The sequence below is a fragment of the Solanum tuberosum genome, unplaced genomic scaffold (assembly GCF_000226075.1).
Source record: "Solanum tuberosum cultivar DM 1-3 516 R44 unplaced genomic scaffold, SolTub_3.0 scf00425, whole genome shotgun sequence".
NCBI classification, from domain to species: Eukaryota; Viridiplantae; Streptophyta; class Magnoliopsida; order Solanales; family Solanaceae; genus Solanum; species Solanum tuberosum.
The window spans coordinates 130,411-154,953 of NW_006239347.1; the positions used below are offsets into that span (position 1 = coordinate 130,411).

Sequence of the window (24,543 nt, forward strand, 5' to 3'; positions counted from 1 at the left end):
GTTTATGCTTCGTTAGATCCATGGGCTACACTGTCTTTTGTAACTCCCTATATAGCAGTAAACTTTTGTGTCACTCCAGAAACTCTCTCAAAACCCTTCTCAATCTCTACTCCAGTCGGTGACCCAGTTATAGCTAAACGAGTATACAGAAATTTCCCTATCACAGTCTCTTTGAAAATCACCTCAGCCGATCTTGTAGAGTTAGAAATGGTAGATTTTGATATCATTCTATGCATGGATTGGTTACATTCCTATTATGCCTCAGTCGATTGTAGAACTAGGAACGTTCAGTTTCAATTTCCAAACGAGCCAGTCTTAGAATGGAAGGGTAGTAGCTCACTGCCTATGGGTTGATTCATCTCTTACCTTAAGGCCAGAAAAATGATTTCCAAAGGGTATGTTTATCATTTTTTTAGGGTTAAGGATTCAAACTCCGAAACCCCAACTCTTGAGTCTGTCCTAATAGTAAATGAGTTTCAAGAAGTGTTTCCAGAAGATTCTTCCAGGAGTTCCTCCTGAAAGGGAAATGACTTAGGAATAGATTTCCTCCCAGATACCCAGCCCATTTCGATTCCTCCTTACAGAATGGCTCCAGTCAAGCTTAATGAATTAAAAGAGTGGTTGAAATACCTTCTAGATAAGGGCTTCATCAAACCTAGTATCTCTCCATGGGGTTCTCCAGTGTTGCTCGTGAAAAAGAAAGACGGTTCTCTTAGAATGAGCATTTACTATCGGTAGTTGAATAAAGTTACAATCAAGAATAAATATCCCATCGCCAGGATTGTTGACTTGTTCGACCAACTTCAGGGTTCTAGTTGCTTTTCTAAGATAGACCTCAGATCCGGCTATCATTATCTTAGAGTTAGAGATAGTGACATTTCGAAGATAGCCTTCAGAACTCGGTATGGTCATTATGAATTTGTAGTTATGTCTTTTGGACTAACAAATGCTCTTGTAGCTTTCATGGATTTAATGAACAGGGTGTTCAAACAATATTTGGACTTGTTCCTCATCGTCTTTATTGATGATATCCTCATTTATTCTTGAAGTGAGGAAGAACATGTGAATCATCTGAGAGTTGTTCTGTAAAATCTCAAAATCGCTAGCTATTTACTAAGTTCAGCAAATGTGAATTCTGGTAATAGTCTGTCGCTTTCCTTTGTCATGTGGTATCCAACAAAGGGATCCAAGTGGATTCTTAGAAAATTGAGGCAGTACAACACTGGCCCAGACCCACCTCTCCAACAAATATCAAAAGTTTCTTGGATTTGGATGGTTATTACAAAAGATTTCTTGAAGGATTTTCATCCATAGCTTCCCCATTGACCAAGTTGACTCAGAAGAAGGTCAAATTTTAGTGGTCAGATGAGTGTGAGAAATATTTCTCAGAAGTGAAGACTAGGTTGACTACAACTCCGATCTTGACTCTACCAGATGGTTCAGACGGTTATGTGATTTATTGTGATGCATCCAGGGTCTGCCTAGGTTGTGTGTTGATGCAGCAAGGTAAGGTCATAGCTTATGCTTCTAGACAGCTTAAGGTCCATGAGAAGAACTACCTGATTCATGACCTCGAGCTTGCAGCCATAGTATTTGCCCTAATGATTTGGAGACACTACTTGTATGGTGTTCATGTTGATGTATTCACAGATCATTAGGGCCTCCAGTATGTGTTCACCCAGAAAGAGTTAAATCTTCGTCAAAGGAGAAGGCTTGAATTCCTCAAAGACTATGACATGAATGTGCTTTACCATCCGGGTAAGGCCAATGTAATGGTTGATGCTCTCAACAGGTTGACCATGGGTAGTGTAGCACATGTTGAGGAAGAAAGGAAAGAGCTAGCCAAAGATGTTCACCGGCTTGCTCGCTTAGGATCCTGCCTTATGGACACATCAGATAGTGGGGTAACAATTTTGAATGGATCAGAATCTTCATTGGTAGCGGAGGTTAAGGCAAAAAAGGATAGTGATCCTATTACTTCAGTGGAAAGGTGCAGTTCATGAGCAGAAAGTTGAGGTTTTATCCCAAGGTGGAGATGGTGTGCTTCGTTACCAGGGTCGCTTGTGTGTTCCTAATGTGGGTGAGTTGAGGCAGCATATCTTTACAGAAGCTCATAACTTCAGGTATTCCATTCATCCAGGTGCCACTAAGATGTACCGTGATCTATGGGAAGACATTTGGTGGAACGGCATGAAGAGAGACATAGCAGACTTTGTGGCTAAGTGTTCTAATTGTCAACAAGTTATGGTAGAACACCAGAAACCAGGAGGTATGACTCAAGAGATTAACATTCCTACATGGAAGTGGTAACTGATAAATACGGGCTTCATTACGGGTTTACCTCATACTTGCAGACAGCGTGACTCCAATTGGGTGATAGTGGACAGAGTTACTAAGTCCGCTCATTTCTTATCTGTCAAGACTACAAATTCAGTGGAAAACTACACCAAACTCTACATCATGAGATAGTCAGGTTGCATGGGGTTCCCTTGTCTATCATCTCAGATAGAGGTCCTCAGTTTACCTCTCATTTCTGGAAATCATTTCAAAAAGGTCTCGGTACTCAGGTAAATTTCAGTACAATATTTCATCCATAAACGGATGGTCAAGCAGAACGTACCATTCAGATCTTAAAGGACATGTTGAGAGCTTTCATGATCGATTTCAAGGGTAGTTGGGATGATCACCTACCTCTCATAGAGTTCACTTATAATAGTAGCTTCCATTCCAGTATTCAGATGGCCCCTTATGAGGCCCTATAGGGGCTTAGATGTAGATTTTCGGTTGGTTGGTTCGAAGTAGATGAAGTAGCCTTGATTGGGCCAGATTCTGTTCATGAAGCTATCAAAAAGGTTCAGCTCATCATAGATAGACTAAAGACAGCCAGAGTCACCAGAAGTCCTATGCAGATGTGAGGAGAAAGGACTTAGAGTTTGAAATCGATGATTGGGTTTTCCTGAAGGTGTCACCTATGAAGGGGGTGATAAGATTTGGCATGAAAGGGAAGCTCAGTCCTAGATATGTAGGTCCTTATAGAATCCTGAAAAGGGTTGGTAATGCGGCTTATGAATTAGAGTTGCCAACAGAACTAGCAGGGGGTTCATCCAGTCTTTCACATTTCCTTGTTGAAAAAGTGTGTAGGTGATCCGGCATCGATAGTACCATTAGAGAGTGTGGATGTGAAGGATAGTCTCACTTATGAAGAAGTGACAGTTGAAATTCTTGACTGTCAGGTTCGTAGGTTTAGAAATAAGGAAGTCACTTCAGTAAAGGTTTTGTGGAGGAGTCATTCAGTAGAGGGAGCTACTTGGGAAACAGAAGTAGTCATGATGGCCAAGTACCCTCATCTCTTTCCTTCAGATTCCATTTCATCTTGAGGTAATAGCTCCTATCTAGTTTCTCATTTTACACTTGTGTAATTCAATCTCAGTATCTTGTTCCCTCAGTTATTCTTGCATTTCAGCGTAGTTGCATTTCTTGGAACACTGTTCAGTTAGATATCAATTTTTAGTACTTAGTGATAGAGATTGAAGCTCCTTCCCTCCATACTCAGCTTGTTTAGACTTCATTCGAGGGCGAATGTTCCCAAGGGGGATATAATGTAACACCTCGGATCTCAAAATGAAGAAAATCCTAGTTTTCAAAAAATTAGTGCCAGTACCAACAGAACCACACAGACCGTAGGTAGAACCACGGACCATAGGTGGGGTTCCATCGTTAAGGTTGAAATTTTTATAGGTTTTGATCCCACCCACGCTTGACCAGTACAGTTCGTGGTTTGACGTACGGACCGTAGGTCTGACCGTAGATAAAGGTCAACGGCCAATTAGAGGAAAAATATTATTGTGTCAACTTCAAACGGTCATATCTTTTAGCAAAAAATGAATTAGGTGGCCCATGACCTATCAAATAAATGATAATTGAATCCTCTTTCCAACACCACCGAGTTTTCTAAAATCCAAGCTTTGAATAAAAAGTTATGCTCATTTTAGTGAAGCCTCTGTCGGGTAGAGCATGAACGACGACTCCTAACGAAGGTTGGTAGGTCAAACGACGGCCCGTCAGTCCTGTAGTAGGTGGCACTCGTCAGATTTAAGTCAGGGTCGTTTTGGACCTATCCCCTATGCATTGGGCACTTAAACTACATTGTTTGATGCCTAAACTACGTCATTTTACTCAGAATAAGTCTAATAACCTAGTCAGACATACCCAGAACTCTCATTCTTAAAATCATCCAAATTAGAGCAAAAAGAAGAGAAAGAGGCGCCAGTTTCTTTCAAGAACAAGCATAAGTGTTCTTCAAGTTTCAGCCCCGAAATCCAAAGGACTTCTCCGTAGATTTCGTCACCAGGTATGTGGAGCTTTACTAGTGGATATTTTTCATCCACTAGGTTCCTAAAATTTAGTTAGATCCTTGATTATACATAACTTCTTTAGACCTAGGGTTTGTAAAATCTTGGGGAATTGTTATGATTTCAGTTGCTATAGTATCCATATTCTAAATAACATGTTTTCTTGGAAACGTTGCTAAATTCTTTGTACAAAACTCAAAACCCTAGTTTGTGTAAATTCTCTTAGTTCAAGAATTATACTTTCTAGATCAGTTAAACAGAAAATCATTCTCCAGATTTCGAATGTTACTTTATAAATTTATAAATGTTGCATTCTTAGTTAGCATGTCAGTTTTGAGCTACTCATACTTAGTGCGTTTTAGCATCACATACATTCAGTTGGGGGTAAACTTAGCACCGAGTTGGACTAGGGTTCGGCCTACCCTCATAGTCCCAGAACTACGTGCCTGTGTAAGATTATAAGTCCCCTATGTTGGGCATCATATTTAGTGATCACGCCAGTCATTCCTTTATACCCCTGGTAGGGTATATTGGGTCCTCTCGATAGGGCGTATACATCGGACTCCACATTTAGCTCCCGTGCTTTATGTCGGTTAATAGTAGCTCCCACAGTCAGACTCTTAGTGCATTTGACCAGGTTTTCAACATTTATATCATTATACAGTTCATCATGTTATCTTCATGATTAGTACTTGGTCATTGCATTCAGCTTAGCTTTTCAGTTATGTTTCAGTATTTATATTCTTGTTCAGATTATATCATTACTCAGTTATGCTTTGTTAAGCTCATATGTCATTTTTCAGCGTAATATCTATATCATCCCTGCTCAGTACATTTCAAGTACTCACGCATACTCTGCACTACATCCTTTTATGATGTAGGTTCAGGTACTCAGCATCCAGATCACGCTTAGTTCGACATCCTTTTATGATGTAGGTTCAAGTACTCAGCATCCAGATCACGCTTACATCAATTCTCGATCCGCATTCAGCAGCTTCATTGGTGAGTCCTCATATTCCGGGGACAATAGACATGCGTTCATTTTAGTCTTTGCTTTCAGTTTTCAGTTTTGTTAGAGTTAGCTGGTGGTATGTCCCAGCAACTCAACTCAGTTAGAGACAACTCAACTCAACCCATAGAAACAAAGGTACGTTAGCATGAAGAAGTAGAGTTAAGTCAGTCTCCATAATATGTCTGTGTTTTCTTTCTGAAACTCTATTTTGTCCAGTTGTGTTAGGACTTGAAATATGTATCACAATGCCACAATCTTCCAAATGTTTGATGAAGTCTATTTTGATAAACTCACCACTTCCATCATACTGAAATGTCTTAAATTTTTCAAAAAAACGTTTTTCCACCATTGTCTGGAATCTTACAAATACTTCAAAAAAATTAGATTTCTTTTTCAGTGGATAAATTCATGTATATCTTGTGTGATCATCTACAAACACGACATAATATTTCATATGCTGAGAAGATTCAACATGCGCAGGTCCCCACAAGTCACAATGAATTTTCAATAAGGATTCCTTCTCAATTTTATTTCTGAATCCAAAAGGAAGTTTACAACTTTTGCCCAATTGACAATTAGAACAAACGGTAGGCATTTTATTCCAACTACTAACATTGATGCAACTATTGTAACTCAGAACTTTTAAAGACCTCAAACTAGGGTGTCCTAATCTAGTATGCCACATGTTGTTTGATGTGTTCCAATCGTGTGCAATAATTAAAGCATAGAGATTGTTATCTTCCAAAACTTAGAGTCCATTTCTTTTAGATCCCTTGGCACGCAGTGTACTTGTCTTCTTGTCCTCTACAACAAAGTTAGTTTTATTAGATTCAAGAGTGCAAGGATTATCCTTTGCATGTTTACTAACTCAGAGTAGATTATCATTAAACTTAGGAACTACAAGAACTTCTCTTAACCTATGGCCCGATTGTGATATGTTTCCAACATGTGTGATGTATAATTTTGATTCATTTCCAATAATGATTTTAACTGGTCCATTGTAGAGTTTAAGATCAGTTAGAATCCCTGAGTTATGTGTCATATGACTACTTGCTCTTGAGTCAACATACAACGTGTCATCAGTAGTGTTTTGTAGATTAGCAGCAGCCAATGGTTGTTGTAGCTCATCTACAACCTGGTAAGAGTAGTCTCACCTGTAGAAAAACTTAAGAGCATTATGGTTATTCCTACTACAGATTTGACAGGCCTCAGTATTGTTCGTCTCCTGAAATCCACTTGAAGGACTGTTCTGAGAACCTTGTCCATATTTACTATTATAGGAACAAGTTCCTTGTCCGGTAGGCTTGAAGCCTCTTCCTCTAGAGTTGAAGTTATTATTTCCTCTTCTTTGAGAGTAGTTTCCTCTTCCGTTGCCCCTTTGGGCAAAAAATGACATGTTGTTGTTTTGTTGTGGCACTTCTATTTTATCCTTCCTCATATCAAAGCCTTTCAGATCATTAACAAATTGATTAAGAGTGGGATATGGTGCCTTAGCAAGTATGACAGTCCTGAAAGTCATGTAGTTGGGACTTAAACCTCTAGAAAAATTAATTACTTTGCTATCTTCATCCACATATTTATGAATGGCTGCAAGGATATCACATATGCCTTCGAATTTCTTAATACATTCATCAATCTTTTTTTGTTTTCTAGCATGTAACAACTCGGATCTCAAAATGAATAAAATGCTAGTTTTCAAAATACTGGTGCCAGTGCCAATAAAACCAACCATGGATCGTAGGTAGAGCCACGGACCATAGGTGGGGTTCGGTCGTTAAGGTCCAAATTTTTATAGTCTCTGATCCCACCCACGGTCGACCAATACTGTATGTGCTTGGACCGTAGGTCTGACCGGAGGTGAGGGTCAACAGCCAATTAGAGGAAAAGTGTTGTTGGGTCAACTTTAAGCAGACATATCTTTTAGCATAAAATGAATTAGGTGGCTCATGACCTATTAATTGAAAGATAATTGAATCCTCTTTCCGACGCCACCGAGTTTGCTAAAATCCAAGCTTGGAGTAAAATGTGATGCTTGTTTTGGTGAAGCCCTATCGAGTAGAGCATGAACGACGACTCCTAACGATGGTTGGTAGGTCAAACGATGGCCCGTCAGTCTTGTAGTAGGTTGCACTCGTTAGATTTAAGTTAGGGTCATTTTGGTCATTTCCCCTATGCATTGGGAACTTAAACTATGACATTTAATCCATAAACTACGTCGTTTTACTCAAAATAAGTCTAATAACCTAGTTAGACATACCCAGAACCCTCATTCTCCAAAAATTCATCCAAATTAGAACGAAAAGAAGAGAAAGAGGCGCCAGTTTCTTTCAAGAACAAGCAACAATGTTCTTCAAGTTTCAACCCCAAAATCCAAAGAATTTCTCCGAGATTTCGTCACCAGGTATGTGGGATTTCACTAGTAGATTCCTTTTATCCACTAGGTCCCTAGAATTCAGTTAGATCCTTGATTCTACATTGCTTCTTTAGACCTAGGGTTTGTAAAATCTTGGAGAATTGTTATGATTTCAGTTGTTATAGTATCTATAATTTATATAACATGTTTTCTTGAAAGCGTTGCTAAATTTATTGTACAAAACTCAGAACCCTAGTTTGTGTAAATTTTCTTAGTTCATGAATTATACTTGCTAGGTTAGTTAAACAGAAAATTATTCTCCAAATTTCGAATGTCACATTATCAGTATATAAATGTTGTATTCTCATTTAGAATGTCAGTTTTGAGCTAAACAGTAATTAGTGCATTTTAGCTTCATATACATTCAGTTGGGAGTAAACTGAGTACTGAGTTGGACTAGGGTTTAGCGTACCCTTATAGTCCCAGAACTACGTGCCCGCATAGGATTATAAGTCCCTTCTGTTGGGCATCATATTTAGTGATCACGCCAGTCATGCATTTATACCCCTGGCAAGGTATATTGGGTCATCTCAATGGGGCGTATACATCGAACTCCATGTTTAGCTCACGTGGTTTATGTCGGTTAATAATAGCTCGCACAGTCAGACTCTTAGTGCATTTGACCAGGTTTTCAGCATTTATATCAGTATATAGTTCATCATGTTATCTTCATGATTAATACTTGGTCATTGCATTCAACTTACCTTTTCAGTTATGTTTTAGTATTTATATTCTTGTTCAGATTATGTCATTGCTCAGTTATGCTTGTTCAGCTCATATATATTTGTTCAGCGTAATATCAATATCATGCATGCTTAGTACATTACAAGTACTGACGCATACTCTGCACTACATCCTTTTATGATGTAGGTTCAGGTACTCAGCATCTAGATCAAGCTTAGATCAATTCTCGGTCCGCATTTAGCAGGTTTAGTGGTGAGTCCTCATATTCTGGGTACAATAGACATGCTTTCATTTTAGTGTTTGCTTTCAATTTTCAGTTTTGTTAGAGTTAGTTAGGGGGCATGTCCCAGCAACTCAACTGAGTTAGAGGATTTTCAGACATAGTAGTAGATTTAGCTTGAGTTGTTAAGTGATTATTTCAGTTATCACTAAACTCTTAGTATGTTTTACATATTCAGACTAGTTGTGTTTTTCCCCATTTCAGATATCCACTATTTTTAGCTTCCGCACAGTTCATGCTTTATTTAGTTATTTTAAGTATTCTTATCATATGCCAGACTCAGGGTTAGCTTGGGGTCACTCGTGATCCTAGGTCCCGTGTTACATCAATGGGGTAGCCTCGGGGTGTGACATAACCTAACACTTTGTAGTTGTTGTTTGAGTTGGAACTCCTTATCTTTTGTTGCTTGAATATAGGCTTCTTCCAAGCATTCCCGCGTCTCCTTGACAGTTGTAGAAATCTCACGTTATGTTTAGAGAAATAAAGGATTGTATTGATGATTAAAATTGTTGGGTACAAGCTCCTTAAATAGGAGAAGAGTCCAATACTAGTTATACTTAAAGTCCTACTACAATACAAAGTTATAATTTACATGAATTGTATAGGTTTAATATTACTACTATAACTACAATACTTATCCTAGTTGACTTTAGCCCCATTCATAATACAGTAGCTAAGATGTACATAAATGAGGATTTAGTAGTCAAGTCCTAGTTTGACTCTAACTCTACAATAGTGAACGCGTCAAGTATCGGTCGGTTGGACAGTTCCTAGGACTTGTTCCTATCATTAGATTCATTCATCTTCAACAATGACACCAAACCTATCAAACTATAGGGGATAAAAATTCAACTTGTGACACCGTATCAATTCGTTCAGTGACTTTCTTAATATTCCTTTATATATTTTTAATAATTGATGTTGTTACTTCATATATAATTCTATTTACTTTATATGATTATGAATTTATATTATAGTGAAAACGTGTCTTTTAAGGTATTATAATTTATGTTTTCTCTCACCATGCATATTTCTTTTTATCACTTTATTCTGATTTTTTTTCCTTTTATTTCCATCGCTCATTGTATTTGTGTGCTTGTGAGTTGTGTGTGAACATGAGTATAAAATAAATAGATGAACCTCTTACTTATTTTGAGCTTGCATTTTATCTTATTAATAATAAAAACAATTGATTTATTTATCACATATTTTAATATTATTTATGTTATTTTAAAAAAAAATTATATTTATTAATATGGGATACACGTGCATGTGTCAAGAAATTGGTATCCTAATAATTTTAAGAGGCCTCCATGTACCTTCTTCGTATTCCTGTAGGGGCTTCGTGTGAAGGTTGTTTCAGCTATAAGCTTTTGATGATTAACATATTTAATTTTATGAGGTCATTTATAAGGTTAGTTCTACCTGTTGAAAGGAAAAAAGCACCATATGAAGCCAAGCTGTAAAAAGGAAGGCCGAGTATGGAAAGCTCATGAATGCTTATAACAACATCTTACGTGTAAGCTTCCTATAATCTATTTTCTTTTCAAGATTTGTATGATCTTTGATCTAGAAATGGAGGCTTCCTTGTTCTCACTTGATGAAGACGGACAGTGGGCGTGTATTAATAGCTTAGGGAATTCTAGTGTGTTTTCTTGACTCGATGCTTATATAAATGCATATAATAGATTTATGGTTATGTTGACAAGAAAGTTGTAGCTCACGGTTCCCCCTCTTTGGGGGGATGTAGTCGGCTCACATTTCTCACATCCATAAGTCTCACAGTTCTCCCATAATTATTATAGATGCTGGTGGTTTTCGACAAATTTATTGCTAAATTCGTAACCGAGTTGATTTGGGTTCTGTGATTTGGTCATCCGCTTAATAAACTTTTAGAAGGCAAGCAATATAGTGCCTTAAAGATTTATACATTATCGGAAATGTATGCTAAGAAGACTGTCACACCCCGAGCCTACACCCTGGACGCGACTGGCGCTCGAGAACCATTTCTGGCCCCAAGCGAACCCTTGACCTGGCTCAACTCTTTGCAGAAGACTTACTCAATAATAAGAGAACTTTAAAAATAAACTTTACTCAACTGTCTCAAAAGAAAACTTAGAATGTTTTAGAAATAAACATTCAACTAGCCAAAGTGGTAACTCAAGTCTCAACATAAACAACTGAAAATGAAAAGACTCATGAACTATGTCTATCTATTTATGAAGCTTCTACTAATTGAGATGGATGTCGGGACAAGACCCACGACATCCTACTAACAAAATGAAACTACTGAAAGTAAACAAGGGATCCTCTGGAAGCAAGGAGGCTCACCAACAACTCTGAATCCCAACTAGATCAACAAAGAGCTGGATGTGGATCCTGGTTACTTGTATCTGCATCATAAAAGATGCAGACCAAATGGCATCAGTACATAGTACATGGAATGTACGAGCATGTGAGGGTAAATCTAAACAAGACATAAGCTTGAACTGGAACTAAGAAACACTTACCTCTTCTCAACTCAACTCAACCTCATTTCAATATATAGCCATAGAAATAATGCATTTTAAAGAAAAGCTTTAAAACAGTAGATAATATCTCAATGTATTAGAAAATACAATATAAACTCTGTTTGTATGCAAAAATACAACCTGATTGTATATAAAAATACAAAAATAACTTTGTGGGATAATCTGTAACCGATAACCATCACTATGAGTTATGTGATGATACAACGTCTAGCCCACGCTTCCAAAATTGTCTTATACTTTACCGGGGTATAGAACCTACTACTAAGTGGATCCACTAGTCTATGCTAAAAGCATTAAGGAATCATCTAAAAATTATGATCCTTTCTACCCACGTTGTCTACATGGTTTATGGGAGCTCTGAGTTGTATGAACTCTCCATCATATCGGTGCTCAATACTACTCCCAAAATATACTAGCTCCTATATTTTTTAAAACATAACTCTTTCTGTGTTTTGAGATTATTACTCAAAAATCTTTCTCTTAAAATAGATAATACTTAGAACTGCTCATGAAAACTCTTTTGGAAATCGGTGTTTCCTCTCATCTTAAATGTCAAAATATTTACTCTTGGGAATACTTAGTTCCCATATATCGTTTTAAAGAAAATGAACTCTACTCTACTCTTTCACAAACGTAAGTGCTCAAGTCTTAAAACAAGTTTAAACTGATTGTAAAAGACTTCTGAAAAGACTCAAAAGAACTCTCAAGACTTGACTCTTAGCTCTACCTTGAATTTGAATTATGGATTCAAGGTTATGATCTCTTGTTATGGATGATCTCTCGATGTTTAGACGTACCTTAGAGTTTAGAAATCAATTAGGAAACATAGGTATGATTCGAAGGAACTTATACGGAAAGATGGATGAAAGGGTAAGGGACCTGGTGACCCTGGCGCACTGAGTGGTGTAGGGCGCCAGACCCTGAACTACAGGAGGGAAGTTGGGGCGCACTGAGTGGCGCGGCACCCCAGGAGCCAAAATACATACACCATTTTCTCGCTCACTGCTGGCGCGACGCGCCAACCCCAGCCCAAAATTTTCTGACGAATTTTCTTACTCGTTTTCTATCCCCAATTCATCTAGAATTGAATGGTTTCTTCTCCAATCACTAAGATTCGAATACCCAACAAAAGTTCACAAGAATCTACTCAAAACAACTCTTAAATTCCAAACGATTACCTCAAAAATCATCAAACCCATCCTAATTCAAGAATGGAAACAATATTTCAAGAAACTAATCAAGAACTCAAACTTTTCAACTTCAAGAACAAAATTTGCTTAAAATAACATGATTGGCGTGTGGGTGAACGAACCCAACACTATGACAACGTACATACCTCTTAAGGATTAAACCCTTGGCTTTTCTCTTTTTCTCCTCTTCTTGAACTCCTATCAAAACCCTAGCGTAATTTAGGATTTGTAAAACTAAACCAAATCAGTTTAGACCCCTAAATATTACCAAATTTCGCTTTAATCTGATTGGGTAAGGAAAAGACCAAAATACCCCTCTTAAATCCGGGTAACTTTCCTTAAATGGACAGCCTGACTTCAAATGGACATATCTCCCTCATACGAGCTTGAAAATTAGCAAACTCAGTGGCGTTGAAAAGAGGATTCCAAGACCTTTCATTTGATATCTTATGGGCTACCTAACTCTTCCTATACTGAAAGATATGGCCATTTGAAGTTTACCCAAGACTCATAACCTAAGCATCACTTGCAAAATTTCAGATTTTTGCTATTTCCAATTTATTTCTTTCTATTTTTAGTTCTTTCAAATACCTAGGTGTTACGAAAACGATAAAGATGATTGAAGCTATGTGATTTCTGGCTTGCACCTTTCCTTGGTCCATGACATGCTGACACTTTCACTGTTATTTCACTCCGTATTTTCACTTAGAACTAGTCCCATTATTCTATGTTATCATCTATATATAGTCCCCAACACTTCCTTTAAATCTACTATATATGAATCATGCTATTTGCTTTGTTGATTGTATTATTTGTGATTGATATTTTTCTTACTCCTATTATTAAATATATGCTTCAATTGAGGCGAGGGTCTACTAGAAACAATCTCTCTAAGATAGATGTTGTAAGTTACATTGATTTATAGAGATAATCATAACAAGGAAATTTTTGTACATTACAATCCTAGTTTGATTGAACTAGTAGTGTTATAATATAATGTTCAAAATGTCTCTAACTCTCTTTCTAAATTGTCTCGACTTTCTTTCTCTACCTGAATAGCTTAAACTATAATGATATATATCCTATCCACGATAATGGAATGTCATCCACCATTTTATCCTTTGTAGGTGTCTTCCATTTTGGATATAACTATAATTGTAATCATTAAATAATTTAATTTTTGGCTGGAAAAAAAAATTGTTGTAGCCGTTTTTTTGTTGGCCAAGTCTTTTCATGGTTTAGGTTTAGGACTTTTAGGCTTTTCTTTCCTTAGGACTAGATTATTTTACTATCATGTATCTTTTCTTTAGGTTTTTCATTTTCTATGATTCGTTATTCATGTTGACTAATATATAATATGTGTAAACTTTGTAAACTTTTATTGGCAGAATCTTAAACTATAGTTAGAAGAATTTTAAAAAATCCCAGCTCATTGATGGTCAATTGGTCATAGTCAAGGTTTTCTATTCTTTTACCTTCTTCTTTATGCCTCACCTTTTATTATTAAATAATAAGTTAAAAGAAATGAGTTAAATGTAATGTAAATTTAAAGCAAAGCATAGGCACATAAGAACAAAAATGAGACATTAAAAAGTGGAAATGGACATAACAAGAAAAGTAGTTGTGGAAATTTCAATCAACAAGAGGATTAAAAATTGATTTTCTTTTCTCATGGATTTGTTTATTTTTTTTCACAAGAGAGCAAAACTTGAGGAAAATGAATTTTTTTGTCTTTATACAAATCTTTTTTTAGATATGTCTTTTTATCTTCTCTTAGATATATCAATATTTGGAAATGTTACATTATATAATGTCTTAAATTTTACCCAATGAAGAGAGTGACAAATGTTACAATATAATGTCTTAATTCGATCAATGAATGCATAATAGTAACTTCAAGGACCCACATTTTAGAGATTTATTAGCTTTTCATCATTTTAGCAACTTCTGAAAATTCATTTTATCTAATTAAAATAATATTTTAACAGCATTAACATAGTGGAGTAATTGAAATCTTAACGTATAATTACACAGAAAAATAGGAAAGAGAAAACATTTTACGTTTTTTAAACGTAGTACACACATGTGATTTTTTAAACCAAAAAAAAAAGAGCTGCAAGAAGACAACATGACCTAAGTTTATGATTGTTTATTTTCCGAAATATCTTTCTCATAATTATAGTTTTTTTTTAGTGATAATAGCATATTTTTGAAGATTAAAAAAGCTAAAAAGTAACATTATGCAATTCAATAGAGACTAATATATATAATAACTAATACTACTAAAGAATATATTATGAGATTTAATAATATTATTTGATAATTATTCAATATTTACTAATTAATTAGATATTTTATAATAATTAGATTTAGTATAAGGGTAAATTGGTAATTTAAGTTTTACCTAACATTTTACCCGCCCTGTTTGATATTATATTTTGCTATCTATAAATAACATTTTTTCCACTGCATATATTTTAAAATCTAAATCTATATATATAATAAAGCTAGATATAAACAAGGTGATGTGGCACCTCTCAATGGCCTAGAAACCTATTTATCTTTTTTCTCCTTTTTTGAGTTTTTTCATTCATGTTTTTTCATTAATCAATTTATTAAATAAGTAAAAAATTCAATCATATTCATTACATATAATTATATCATATGAAAGTTACAAAAAAACCTCCACCTATTTGAATTCTCTAATTAATAACATATCTCCTCAACTTCCTTCTACTTAACTTTTATGATTTAAATAATCTATAAATATCAATCCTCTATGGTGTTGTTGCATGTTCATTTCTATTTTCTCCAACTTCATATTGCTAGTATTTTTTTTTCCCAACTTTTATGAAGATTATAGATATATTTTTTAGAATTTCTTCTTGTGTTACAATAGCCAAACAAAATTTATCAAGATGAAGAAGAAAGTTTGAAGGCGGTGTAAGATTCGTCAAAGGAGATGATCAAAAAATAATTTGCTACAAGTCATCAAAATGAAAAAGAAAGTTTAATGATGGTGGGAGATTCATCAAGAGTTGCCCAAATTAAAATTTAAAAAAGTAGAAGTTTCAATAATATACAAAAAATTTGCTACAAGTCATCAAAATGAAGAAGAAAGTTCAATGGTGGTGGGAGATTCATCAAGAGTTGACCATATTAAAATTTTAAAAAGTAGAAGTTTCAATAATATACAAATATATAGATGTACTTATTGTTGCTTACATAATTTTTCAATTAATTATTTATCCATCAAGATGTGTACCCTTCAAGAACAAGATTATATTACAAAGAACATTTTTTGTATCAAGGGAAACATGATCTTCAACTGATTATTTTGTTGCTTAAATAATTTTTTTGATATTTTCATTATATAAATTTTTGTCTTTTGCATATACAATTCATATTCTCTATTGATATATATATTATGTATATAACATGTTAATATGACATAATTTTTCGATCAAGACTCCATCATGTTTTGTTTAGCTTTATCCGCTTCTTTTCAATCTAATTTAGATGATATAACACATTTCTTTCTTTTGTGGAATTCGAATTGACTAAAAAGGAGATGAGATCCCCTCCATTAAATTTTTGTTTTGTATTTGTTAACACTTGTGTAAAATTAGCCTTTATATATGATTGTTGGATTCAATTTTCACAAAACATTTAATTCTTCTAATTTAATGATTTTTTTTAGAATGAACCAAGTTTGATCTGCAAATATCCAATTACACTGAACATATTTTCTTAAGTTAAGAAATACTAAAAGTATAAAAATAATTATACATAGAGAAAATTGATATTTGTTTAAGTTATTATGAAACTAAAAAAATGAGTTTACTCTCTTCATTAATTAATTTGTTTGATAATTAAAAAAATATATAAAATTTATTACATATAATTACAACTCATAAATTACAAAAACCTCCATTTATTCACATTTACTACGCAAATGACACATCTCCTCAACTCGTTTCTATGATTATCTTCATTACCTCTACATTTAGTTTTTCCAAAATATGATGGCTTTAAATTTTAGTCTATCATTTGCACATCAGCTATTCAAGATTTACATGTAGAACATTTTCACGGATGCATATGTTTTTTCTTTAATTTTGTGGTTGTAAGCTTTTGGTAACAAGACATACTCTAACTTTGATCCATCTCATGACTTACAAAAATCTTTATCTATTTATACTTTTTACTAAAATAACATGTCTCCTCAATTCCTTTTTACCTAATTCTTTCTCTTTTTTTAAGACTTCTTCTCATTTTCTTTCACTTACATCATATATTAAAATTACTCAAAATTAAGTCATTTATCTATTACATAAATGAGCATTCTAAATAACTTTAAAAATAAATAATTTATTTTCCTGATTACACTATGCACATATTTTGTATTCAAAAAGTCATTTCTTTTATAATTATTTAGTAAATGAGGGGGCAAAATGGAAGAATTGTTCAACATATCTCTTAAACTTTGAACAATTCACTTATTTTGTACTATAAAAAGGGCTCAAATTCACTTATTTTGAAATAGAGGGAGTATATATTTATTTATTAAAACTCAAGATTTTTAAAGTTTGTACTAAAATAATGAAATATATTTTTCTATTTTCTAACTTTTTAGTAATTAAATAAAACGACCACAATGAAACATACAAAATCCACACTAAAATGAAATGAAGTACTATTTTAGTGAAATATCACTACAAAAAAAACTCTGTTTAGCGACAGACAAAATCCATCGCTAAATAGCTTATTCCGTCGCTATTTTGGTTTAGTGACGGAATAGCGACGGAATATTGCTCATCGCTATATTCTGCGTAGCTAATCATTTGGCGACAAAAAAATTGAATCCATCGCAAATTTAGTGACGGATGCACGACGTAAGTTATCCGTTGGCAAGCTTAGCGACGAAAAAATTTGTCACTATTTTTGTAATATATGTCGCTGATTTTGTAACTTATTTCGTCGTCTCATCTTATTGGCGACCAAATTTTGTCGCTAATTCCATAGCCATTTTTTGATAATTTTTTGTATTTATTTAGCGACAAAAAAATCCATCATTGTATTTTAAATTTATCGCTTATTTTATATATTATTTCGTTGTCTCATCATATTAGGCGACCAAATATTTGTCGCTAATTCTGTCGCCATTCTTTAGTGACGAAAATAATTTGTCACAAATCCGTCAATATTTCTTTATTTGTGTAATATTTTAAATTCACACGTTCAAACACATATTATATAATCACAAAATTAACTTAAGTCATAGAAATTAATATTCTAAATGATCTAAAGTACATAGCTAAGTACAAATTATATTACCAAGTTCAAAACATCCCTAAAGATAAATTTCAAGCAAAATATATGGCTGAAAGCATTTGCATAAAATCTAACCAACAAAACTAACTAAGAGAGGCTAGAAAGCGACAATCATTCCTCAAAAACCGATGCACGATTCTCAGCGATATTTGCTGCAGCTGGACCAGGAATTACAGGTGCAATAGTTGATGGATGGTTGGTAAGAGAGTCAGGCTGAGATGAGGCTGGAGAAATCAACCTACGTGCATACTCAACAAATATAGGAATCAAGTGATTAGTTAGCGAAGGAATCATTCGCATCACTAACCCATCCCTATTTTCTGTCGGTATTTCCTAAGCATTTGGACATGGTGTTGAGCCCGCAACATCAAATCCAGAAGAGACACCAAGATTTTGTCCATAAAATACTTTTGCTTGAGCTCCAAGACCATATATCCTTCTTTTATTTTCCCCTCCTGCTGCTTGATAATATGCTTGCCATTGATCAACATCAAATTGAGTTTGTGTTTGGTTCTGTAATATTTCTTGATATTTTTCCTGCAAAAGAGAGTGATAATTAGTAAAATTCATTATTAATAATAATAATTGACACAACCAGCCTCCACTAACAACAGTGAGTATTCATGTATTTAAAAAATTAAGCTTTTAAAAAAGTGTAAGAACAAAAACAACCATATTGAGCAAAACAAAGTTCACAGGATTAAATTTCAAATTAAACAAATACAATATCATATCAGCAAAATATTAACTAGATGCAATTGTGCAGCAGAACTTGACTTTGGATGTTCATGTCAGTCATTTCGATGGTGCACTCAAGGAATGTATCAGGCAGTTGAGACAAGCTAGAGTTGAGAAACAAAAAATGATTCAAGATGTTTTGGCAGAAAAAATGAATTGAAATCTCAAAAAACTGCACTTGAGAAATAGCTACTTAAGCTCCAGACATAAGTGGAGGCTGGTAAAGCTGAAACGCCTACTTCTACTGATCCTGATATCCTTGTCAAGCTTAACTGTCTAGAGAACAATAAACTCTCTAAATGGAATTCTCTCTTGTTCAGAAGTGTTGGAAATTATGATTATAGAGAAGGATTTAAGTACTGAAGCAGCAGAAATTGCCAGCAAGCAGCAGTTGAAAAACATAAAAAGTTAACCAAACATGAAGCTGAGTGTTGAAAGTTACAGGCCATGGCTCGCAAATCACTCCCATTCAATGATCAATGTTCTTCTGTTGTTTCATCTTTATATGTGGACTCTGTCATCGATAGTCAATCTGATAATAGAGAGCGATTAAACACAGTCGGCAATGACGCCCTCAAGATGAGTAAACTGGAAACAAGAGAATATGAACCAAGTTGCTCAAATTCAAGGGTTTTAGCACTCATTGCTACATTATCTGAAACTGCAAACAAGACACCTTCAGCAACATCTGATGATGTTCCTCATGATTCCCTCAATATTCAGAACACTTTGGCAGCAGAATACAATTTCATTTCACAAAGGGTGGCCAAATTAGAACAAAAACTGGAGAAGATTGAAGCAGAGAAATCTGAACTAGAGAATGCTTGAAACGTGAGTCAATATGTTCTATAAGTTTCCTATTTGCAGCTTAAGGAAATTCAAACCAGGTTGGAAGGGTTGCAGAAGGAGCTAGATATGGTAAAAGAGTCAAAAGAGTTGCATGTCTTTAAATATTGATTCTTTGAAGAAAAGAGTGGAAAGAGAAAAATCCTAGTCATAGACATGGAAGCTAAGTGTTGGAAATTACAAAACGAGCTGCAAATATTCCTGGTGGAGGATCAGTTGTTGATATAGCAAGAGGAGAACTATGGAAGTTACTTTAGAAGATTTCCTGATACACTACTTTGGCTAATCTCCCTCTTTTTATTTAATCCATTTCAGTAGATTTTTGTATCCATTTCTAGTTTCCTTTTTCCAGTTTACTACATTCTTGAGAAGCAATAACTATCCCCTAAGAAAATAACCTTTCAAGAGCACATTTGCAGAGCTAGTAATAGAAAATAATAGAAGCTACATTCTTGAGAAGCAATAACTATCCCCTAAGAAAATAACCTTTCAAGAGCACATTTCCAGAGCTAGTAATAGAAAATAATAGAAGCTGCAAACAAAAATAAAGGGAAAGCAACTGCAACTTATTCCAATCAAAATCAATACAGACAATAACAATGAAGCTCAAAAGTGAAAAATGTTTGCTAGATCGAGAGAGAGAAATTTATCTTGATTTGTATAAAATAAACACAATAACAATATAAAATCAAGACATCGAGTTCACAAGAAATCTCCATTCCCTTTTGAAGTGATGTCGCCAAAAGGGGCAAGAAACTATCAGATTTTTCAACCACTTAACAAATCATAAAAGCTTCATGCCAATCATCATAAGGGAATGGAGAAAACCAAGTCAGACAAGAGGAATGGAATGAATCTGAATGAAATCGATAGGACTGAAACACCACTTAAAAAAATTAAACATGAATAAATTTTCATTTGTCACAAAAAAGGTTCAGCACGCAGAGAGAATCTTGAGTAGATGCAAGTACATATGATCAACGTTCACCATTATCCTAAACTATTTGAGGAGTAAGAAGAGATATAGGCAGTTACTTGGATCATCAACTCATGTGTTATCAGTAGTAAGAAGAGACATAATGACCAGTGGACCAAGTCTAAAAAGAACACAAGATACTCAAGAGCTTTACAACACTACTGATATGTTTAAATCTTTGAATTGCACCTCTGTAACACTCATACCCAAAGTTCAACATCCCAATACCATTAGAGACTACAGAACAATCGAGGAAGCTTCTAATACTACTGGTTTAGACTTATAAAGTGAATACAATAATATAACACATACACACACACACATATATATATATATATATAAAGTGAATACATGATTTTCCACCAATAAATATATAACGTGAATATAATTATAGAATATTGAACTTACATGCACGACTCGAGTTCGTTCACCAACAAAAGATTTTTCATCATGACCATGTGTATGGACATGCAAATGTATCTCACTTGGTGTTGGATCTCGACCATTTTTAATAAAATGTATCTCACTTGGTGTTGAACCACACAAAAAAGAATGACAAGCACAAGTGTCAACAAAGAATTAAATCTTTATTAGAACACATAACATGTTAGAATGCAACACCAATGCTTATATAAACCATTTAGTCAACAAGTACAAAAGGAAAAAAGGTTGTAGTTATACAGAACACATTAAGCAACAATGTTTACTATATTAAATCATAATTCTTAAACTTGCAAGAGTTGGACAATGCAACCAATTACTCATGTAAAAGGTAATGAAAGGCATCAACAATCACATAAAGAAGAGGCATCGACAATTCAACATAAAAGCATATAGAATAGAGATACAACGAAATATATAAATAAAATAGATTTACTTGAGTTTAAAGACTTTACCTAAACAAATCTTCAAAGACTTTACCTTGAATTTCCTTGAGTTTCAGCCAAATCTATAAAAAAATATCAAATCTGTGAAGAAAATTGAAAGAGTGAAAAAGAAATATCTTTTGATTTTCAAAGAAATATGAAGTTTGAGTGTTGAAAGTAGAAAACAATTACCTTTTGATAAATCAACAGTGATGAAGATGCGTCCAAGCAGCAGCGACAAGTTTCCAGCAACGATGAAGTAGCGCCCAAGCAGCAACGACAAGTTTCCAGCAACGATGAAGCAGCGTCCAAGCAACAACACCTAATTACCAGCAACAATGAAGCAATCATGTCATCGATACAAGAAAAAACAACAAATAGGTATTACAATGAAGTGAAACATTAATCTACACAAAACAAAAAGTTAAGTAAGTATCTAAAAAGTACAACTTTAGTATAATGTTTCAATACTAACAAGCCCTCTTCTATAACTAACTATTATATCTCTAATTAAGTAGGGTGCATTGCCTTTTTCCCACTCAAATACGTATACTTATTTGTTCACATACAAAAATAAATAAACTTATCAGTTATGTCCACTATAAATTTCTAATTTCAAATTCATCTTAATAAAAGACTTGTTTGAATCTCAATATCCCAAAGAGTGTCACATAAATTGAAATGAAGGAGTAGTATTTTTGTTGAAATATTTACATAAATAACTATTATTGGGTCTAACTAGCAATCCATATCAGTAACTCTTCAAAAATCAAGAGCACCCAATGATACCATATAGATCTGCAAGTAAAAATGAAAAAATAAAAAAGGGGGTGGATTCAAAACTCAAAAATTTGAAGATAAAAATCAAAAGTTAGAGTACTAAATTATTCTTCAAATATGGGTATTCACTTTTAGAGAATGAATCAGAGAAACCTATTGTCAAATTAGCCATACAATAGAATGAATCAAAATGGGTCTACACTCAACAAATCATATGACAAGCAAACAAAAACAAGAATAACAACATCAAAATCGCTGTTACAAATAGGAAAAAAAAGGAATGATTACATAACAAACAAAATAGAGATGATTCCAAAATTGTTATTCTACAAGTAAAAGACAAACAAAATAGAGCTGAAATAGAGAGAATACTTACCCAAATTTGTAAAATTTCAATTTTTAACTTTACTTAACTCACATTCTTCCAAGATCTACAAACTTTCACTTCACCAAGAGTTTTCTCACTGAGCAAGTGGGTGGGTGGGCGAGTGGGTGGGGAGCAGCTAGAGGTCCTCCGTGTGAGAGATGTTTCTCACTCTCACACTTTAAGGTTTTCTCATTCTCACACTCTAAGAGATGAGAAATTTTGTCACCCTCTCTTTGAAAATGAGGGAAAAGTGTTAGGTTAAAAGGGAAATATTTGAGCCCTAAAAAATTTGGGTAAAAATTAGAGACGATTTTAGCGACGGATATGCGTTTTGTCGTTAAATATTTCATTATGATTTAAGAGAAATTAGCCTACGACCAAAATATTTGTAGCAAGAAATAAAATAACACTAGCGACAAATTGGTTCGTCGTTAAATTTGTCGCTAACAAATTATCAATTTTGTCATCAACCGTACGTCGCTATTTATGTAGGCAAATAAAGGCGCCAAATTTTAGCGCCTAATTTTAACGACAAATTTGAATTTTTGTCGATAATCCGTCGCTATTGAAGATCCTAATATTTTCTTTGATATTTTAGCAACCAAATGAGTTTTCCGCTGCTAATCCGTCGTTATTTAGTGACATAATATTGTTTGTCGCTGAAATCCGTTGCTAAATGTTGTTATTTTTGTAGTGTATATTGAGATATAAATATAAACTTTTTTTATTTGTGTGAAGACGAATTTTTTTATAAATAATCTCAATATGATATAAAAACAGACACTAGCAAAAACTCTTATATACTACGAGTCCTATTTATTCTTTTTCTCTTTTTTTTTTTTTGTTTTTTTTGTCATAATTTAAAATTTAATTTTCTCCAAATAATTACATATTTAGTGAGTTTTGTAACTCCTCAAGAGTTAAACTATTCATTATTTATTATTTTTATAATTATTCTTTGATAATTAAAACAAATAAAAATAACGATATAACTTTGTTTCGAGCTGTTTGTTGAAACATTAATATTAAATGCTTTTCAATTTTATCATTACGATTTTATATATTTATCTTTCATTTGATTAGAAATAGTTAGTTGTTCTTTCCTTCGTATTACTATTGACATGCTTTTTTGTTAATTTTCATATTTTAACTTGCACAATTTTTTTTAAAAAAATAAGACTTTTTAAAAAAGATTACTTACAGTTGTACATAACAAGTATGATTTTTTTAACAAAAAATCATAGTGAGGAATGATATTATAAAAGGTCTAAGTTCAGTAGTTCCTCATTTAAATAAGCATCCATTCTTTTAAAAAATGAGGAGGACAAATTATTTATGTTTTATTTGATGATCAACAGCAAATAGAAAATTAAGCAGAAAATTAAGTTAGTATTTTTTTTCAAAATAAAAAACATGTTCTTTTAACCCCCAAGAAAAGAATAAGAAAATTGTATCTTAAAAATTGAAACAATTATGATAAACATTTTAAAATTTTGATCTAAGTATTGATCATATTTCTTCTTTTTTAGTATGTGCTAATTGATAAGAATTTTTTGTCTTAAAAATAGTTGTTATGATCGCGCGAAGCGCGAACATGTTAACTAGTTATAAATATTTAGGAGTTATAAATAGAATTTAGATAGGTGCACGTCTTCCGTTATTAGAAGAAATGATATTTTCAAGACAAATATGAAAGTTTTAGTTTAGACGTTTGGACAAATATTATCGTAATTTTTTTTATTAACATTATATTACTCATAAAATTAATTAATATGTTTATTTTTCAAGATAAATTTGCTTATCGGCTTGTAAAAAATTGACTAATAAACTCTTTAATGATTATTCTTTTCTTCTTCTCCATAGTCCTTAAATTCTTTAATTTTTAAGCAAATTCATATTGATTCAATTATCTTTATTCGTTTTTTAACACTCCACTTTAAACTATATATTTTTCCACCTCCTTTTATTTTGTAGTTGGGATACTGAATTGATCTTGAAGTAAAGATTAGCTTCAACTTTAATTAAGTCATAACATTTTTAATGTTGGACTCCTATGATTTATTTTTCCGAAATCTGTCAATCATAACTTATCGTATAACTTCTTAATTATGCATGATTAATTTTTCTGAAATCTATAAATCATAACTTATGTATAACTTCTTAAACACGGTCAT

The 24,543-nt window shown here is 33.6% G+C and overlaps 1 pseudogene; it reads left to right on the forward strand.

Annotated features, from left to right (window-relative positions):
* The first annotated feature begins 1,883 nt into the window (after positions 1-1,883).
* LOC102596398 (filament-like plant protein) lies at positions 1,884-19,362 on the forward strand (annotated as a pseudogene).
* The last annotated feature ends 5,181 nt before the right edge of the window (positions 19,363-24,543 follow it).